Below are 6,457 nucleotides of genomic sequence, written 5' to 3' on the forward strand. Positions count from 1 at the left end.
GCACTGAATCAGTGACACACCTGCACCCCCAGCAAATGGTATAACCAGCAGAAATGTGCTCCATATGAAAGAAGAAGAATTCATTTTGAATAACCTTATACACTCTATACCTTTTATGGTCTTTCCCCTATATTACAAGACCCTGTTATGTGTATCACATCTTGGACAAACCACTAAGGTATTCAAACCCAGGTAACAGGTGATCCATCTATCATCCAGACCTCAATTGAGGGGATCTTCATCTTCTTCCCAATCTGAAAAATCCCTTGGATTAAATTCGTATTTTTATATCAAATCGGCGTACAATATAAAAATCCCATTAAAACCACATCCTGAAAACAGTTCAATCCCAGAGAAAACTTTCTAAATGGTTCGATCTTTGTAGTTGGACATTTTAGGTTTTCAAACATTTTCCAGCAATTTAAATTACAAAATATATCGATCTTTACCTTCATACCAACATGTCATGATGACGTCATGTAATGTCAGTGCAGCTACCCCTGATATAATTATATAATTATTTAAATGTAGAGTGATGTAATCATGACGGCATCAGTGCTTCACCAAACATCGACCTTCAAGACAGCTGAGACAGTTTTAGTGGTTAATGTTGTCCTGCGACTTTTTCTCGTCCAGCTCTGGAGTTGAAGAGAAGAGAATATTTATAAATTTTAATAAAACTCCCATCACATTGACTGTGCTTCTCACAAATGTATACTATATATATATATATATATATATATATATATATATATATATATATATATATATATTGTTGCGAATATGGAATTTGGCCTCCATATCCGCTTGTAAATATTCCCCTATTTTCTCCAATACTCCCCAACTTTCCCCAATCCCCCATTCCCTAGTCCCATTGCATGTAAATAACAATCAGTAGAGCCGACCTTCCCCTTCTTCCCCCATTAAATGTCGTGCCCAGGTCCACCGCACCACACGTAGACAACTTTCGGACATCTTCCTAGTTATTCTTAATCTATGTCAGTTAAGGCCTCGTTTCCATTAATTATGACTCTTCGTTGCACCAGAATGTGATTATATGGCATCAGTAGTGAGTTTAGGACCTTTCCCATACCTCCTTCCATCTTCTTCCCCAACAATTACAACAACAACAGAGGAGATGGCGGCGGAGCGGGGGAGGATGCGTCCTCCCACCGGCTCGATTAGCTCCAGACCATGCGCTCCACGGGGTTACCACGAAGGGGCTCCTTGTCAGCTCCTCGTCAAGGGCGGAGCCTGGTAAACCCCCCGCACGCACCCAATGAGAAGCAACGTGCCGATTCCACGAGGCGGAGCTAACGAGCCGAGGGCGTGTCACTCCCCGCCGGATATACGCGGCCCCGCGCCGGATGTGACGTCAGATGCGCCTGAACTACGGAGAGCAGAGGAAGCCACCGCCACCCCCAGCGCGACGATACCTCCCCGCATCTTTGGACCGGACCGAACCGGGTCGATTCTGCCCTGAGCCCAGGTGCACCTGGAGCCATCGCTACCCGCCTGTCCTTTGCATCAATCCCCGTGTGAGTCAGCCGTTGTCCTGTTTACCTGTCGTCTGTTGGGAATAATATAAGATTGTGTCTAAGTGCTTGTCTTTCTATGCTGTCCCTCTTGTAGTTGTAATCTAACCTTCCGCCTTAATATAACCTCCTCCGGAGGTCTTGAGAACTGAACCCCTGGTGTCGTATTGTGTTATTGTAATCCAGCCGGGTGTCTTCTTTTTCTTATTGAGCCAGCATCGCGCGACTAGTCAACGTTCGGGCACAATCGGGTAACTTGTGCAGACGTGGTCATACCATAAAACCGCTCGGTAAATAACATCCAAGCCACGTCTGTAACAATATATATATATATATATATCTATATATATATATATATATATATATATATTGTTGCGGTCGCGGTTAAGATGTTATTTTGACCGAGCGGTGGTATATTACCGTGACCGAACAGTTATTCCCCGACTCTAACACCCGATTTACCCCAAACTTTGGCTGGATCGCGCCACCGCTATTCAATCGGGAAAACTCTAAAGCGACCGAATACAAAGAGGAAAAAAAAAGGAATAAGACGAGAAAACGTACAGAAGAGTAATTGGATTTATTATTTACACATATAATCAAGAAGAAAGCAGTCACGTTTATTTACAGACGAGATTAGATACACAGTGCAACGCTAGCTTACCTACAGTCTTAATTAACCCAGGGACAGAACAAACAAAAGACAGACTCACGTGGGGAATGCTGACAGGAATCGCAGGAGGTGGGTGGCTGGAGGTGAACGCTTGGTGGAGCCAACGCGGAGCTTGGTGGAGGTGAACGCTTGGTGGAGCCAACGCGGAGCTTGGTGGAGCCTTGGTGGAGGTGAACGCTTGGTGGAGCCAACGCGGAGCTTGGTGGAGCCTTGGTGGAGGTGAACACTTGGTGGAGCCAACGCGGCTGGTGGGGCCTTGGTGGAGGTGAACGCTTGGTGGAGCCAACGCGGCTGGTGGGGGGTTGGTGTGACGGGTTCTCTCACAAGCTTCAGGACTCTTTCTCTCTCTTTCTTAGTCCCACCCAGTCCAACAACTTCCTCTCTTGCTTAGTCCAACTCAAGGCCTTCCTGTCTTCTGATCTCCTCCCTCCTCGACTCTGTAAAAGCTCATCTCTTTTCGGAAACGCCCCGCCGTGGGTTATATAGGCCCCGCCCCTCAACCTTTGCGAACCTCCCCCAAACGTTCTCTCTCTGCCCTCTCAAGCCAAACCCCTTGTTCATGGTTGGTCGAGTGGGGCTGGCTCACTCCTCCCCTCTATGACGAGGTGGAGACACGCCTTTCTTCCCCAACCCTGCCTCGTGGTCAATGGCGGATGAAGGGAAAACCGCCCAAAATGCAGTTGGCAATTGGAAGGGAGGTAATTGGCAATGGGAATGGAAGTTTTGGGAGTGGGAATGAAGTTTTGGGAGTGGGAATGAAGGGAATCTATCTCTTTCACTGGTGCAATGGAGTACTTCTATTAATGGGAGACACAGCCTTACCCTAAAACACAGAATAAGATATAACTATCGAACAGGGGTATTCTATGATTGGCTGACGTGTATGCTTGTGGACTAATTATGGGACGCCCTTTTGACCTTTACACAGCTCCGGAGGCAGGAGGCGCAGACTCGAGCAATATTCATCACCAATTTACCACAATACAACACAATCAAAAAAAAATACAGTCCTCATATCCGCAAATATATATATATATATATATATATATATATATATATATATATATATATATATATATACAGTGGTACCTCGGCTTACGAGTTTAATCCGTTCCGTGACGGAGCTCGTAAGCCAAATCGCTCGTAAGTCAAAGCAAATTTTCCCATTCAAATGCATTGAAATGCTATTAATCCGTTCCAGCCTCAAAAAAAAAACACCAATTTTTTTTGTTAGGTGCTTTTAAATAACAAAAATGTACTTTATAAATAACAAATAATGTATAAACAAGCACGACCTCGTATATACTGTACATAATACAAGAGAATGTAAAGAAATAAACTGGTTTTATTAAGCAGAGGAGAAGAGCATGCCAGGTGAGGTGTGCGTGTTGTCGACTTGGCGAGGCAGTACGATCGTACTCCTTCTACGATATGTACGATTTTGAAGCAGAAGGAGTCCATAAAGGCTATAACGCCAGCCAAGGGCGTTACGATTATTTCAAAGCTCCGGACCTCTATCCATGAAGATATGGAGAAGTTGTTGTTTGTGTGGTTGAAGGAGAAGCAGCTCGCAGGAGATACCGTGACCGAGAGCATCATGTGTTTGAAAAGATTGAAACTCGGATATCGAGCACGGACCACGAGGTGTTTTTTCTTTTTTCTTAATCTCGGTTTCAGTGAACTTTTGCTCTGTGCTCACGTGTACTGTACCTGTACCTGTAATGGTACGTCAGAGGATGGCACCTGTTGTCATCATATTAAGTGCAAGATGTTCTGCATCGTAAGTTGGTACACCGTGGTCTTTTGGCGGTGTTTAAGCCGGCCGTCTTGGCTTCTGTCACCATTGGCATTGAGTCTTTCGATGTAGGTAGGTCGTTGTGTGCCGGTGCCTTGGCCGAATTCCTTCATTGCTGCATTGTTAGCTCACCTGGTTTTTTATACCACATCTTTGGTTATCGGACCAGCGAATGACGTCATCTCCAAAGTATGGCTTATTCTCACTTGTCTTGGACGATCTTCTACTTCTAGCCTTCCACCGTGCATTTGGTGTCCACTGTACTTACTGTACAGTGCCTGGTAAAATTGATGTAATGGGTTTTTGACCGTCAACGCCATGAACCGTCATGAACCGTCATGAACCGTCAACGCCATGAACCGCTAACACTCAAAAGCCCATTTATCGCGCCTTATAAAGCAAAACGCAAACCGAAAGCCATGCCTCTCAAGCGAGGCGTGCTTCCGTGGTCACGTGATCCACAGGTGTAGCTCATTATACCCGCATGCGCGACACGCTTTGGCGGTCACGTGACCAGCCACTCTGGAGGCGGGGATCCCCGCCGATGACGTCACCGGCTGGAGCAAGGAGATTCCTCGCTCATGTATTTCGACGATTGCGTGTTTTATATCCAAGCAGAGATGCTTTCACGGCAAGATAACCACGTGACCGGAACCGGAAGCCACAACCGGAAAATTCAAAAAAATAAATTTTTTGAGCTCGTACATCGGATCTCGGCTCGTATCCCAAAGCAACAAACCGCCCGAGCGACGGCTCGTATCCCGAAAAACTCGTACGTTGGGGCACTCGTAAGCCGAGGTACCACTGTATATATATATATATATATATATATATATATATATATATTGTTGCGAATATGGAATTTGGCCTCCATATCCGCTTGTAAATATTCCCCTATTTCCCCAATACTCCCCAACTATCCCCAATCCCCCATTCCCTAGTCCCATTGCCGGTAAATAACACTCTGTAGAACCGACCTTCCCCTTTTTCCCCCATTAAATGTCGTGCCCAGGTCCACCGCATCACACGTAGACAACTTTCGGACATCTTGCTAGTTATTCTTAGTCTATGTCAGTTAAGGACTCGTTTCCATTAATTATGACTCTTCGTTGCACCAGAATGTGATTATATGGCACCAGTAGTGAGTTTAGGACCTTTCCCATACCTCCTTCCATCTTCTTCCCCAAACAACAACAACAACAACAACTACAGCTACAACAACAACTACAACCACGGCGCGCGGGGGGAGTGTGCGTCCTCCCACCAGCTCGGTTAGCCGCCATGACCATGCGCTCCACGGGGTTACCACGAAGGGGCTGGCTGTCAGCTCCTCGTCAAGGGCGGAGCCTGGTAAACCCCCCGCACGCACCCAATGAGAAGCAACGTGCCGATTCCACGAGGCGGAGCTAACGAGCCGAGGGCGTGTCACTCCCCGCCGGATATACGAAGCGACTCACCGGATGTGAGGTCAGATGCGCCCCCAGCTTGAAGAAGAGCAAGTCACTACCTCGAGCGCTGTGAGACCTCCCGCATCTCTGGACCGGACCGAGTCGATTCTGTCCCTGAGCCCAGGTGCACCTGGAGCCATCGATCCTGCCTTTCCTAGCCATCAATCTCCGTGTGAGTCAGCCTTTTGTCCCGTTTATCTGTCGTCTGTTGGGGTTAATATAAGATTGTGTCTAAGTGCTTGTCTTTCTATGCTGTACCTCTCGTCCCTGTAATCTGACCTTCCGAACGAATATAATCTCCTCCGGAGGTCTTGAGAACCGTATCCATGGTGTCGTGTCATTTTAATCCCAGCCGTGTGTCTTTTCCTTCATTGACCTAGCATAGCGCGATTAGTCAACGTTCGGGTATAATCGGGTAACTTGTGCAGACGTGGTCATACCAAACCGCTCGGTAAATAACATCTAAGCCACGTCTGTAACAATTGGTGTCGAGGAGTGGAATTCGAACCCGGGACTAAATTTATTAGGCCCAAATTTGTAGTAGAATCAATTCGGAGCGCGTTTCCCGCGCGAAATTATAACGGCGAAATTTGATTTTGTTATACGGAAATAAAAACCCGAATTTTGAAAGTCGCGCTATGGCAGACCAAGACAGCTGGGGTCCGGTAGGGGAGAGTGAGGCAGGGTCGGTCCAGGACCAAATTGAGGGACGCGAGGCGAGCGAAGCAGCGAGGGTAGCAAACGCACAAAATGGCGCCTCGCTGGTCACCGCGCCCGCGACCGTGGCAGCGCCCCCGGTGGATTTGAACTTGTTTTTTATGCAAATGAAGGCCCTTATGGACAAGAATAATGAAGAAATGGAAAGCAGAATAATGATGGGAATGAGGGCTGATAGTGAGCGGTTGGGAAGCCAAATGGGGGTAATGGGGAACCGGATGGATGCTCAGAGTGAGCAATTGGGGGTAATGGGAAACCAAATGGGGGTAATGAGGGACGAAGCGAGGGG

The 6,457-nt window shown here is 46.9% G+C and overlaps 1 protein-coding gene across 2 annotated transcripts in view; it reads left to right on the plus strand.

Annotated features, from left to right (window-relative positions):
- LOC137417304 (E3 ubiquitin/ISG15 ligase TRIM25-like) overlaps window positions 1–6,457 on the plus strand; it is a 61,728-nt gene that overhangs the window by 14,066 nt on the left and 41,205 nt on the right. The gene's annotated exons all lie outside the window — the stretch shown is intronic.

The sequence above is a fragment of the Myxine glutinosa genome, chromosome 1 (assembly GCF_964187855.1).
Source record: "Myxine glutinosa chromosome 1, kmMyxGlut1.1, whole genome shotgun sequence".
Classification (NCBI taxonomy): Eukaryota; Metazoa; Chordata; class Myxini; order Myxiniformes; family Myxinidae; genus Myxine; species Myxine glutinosa.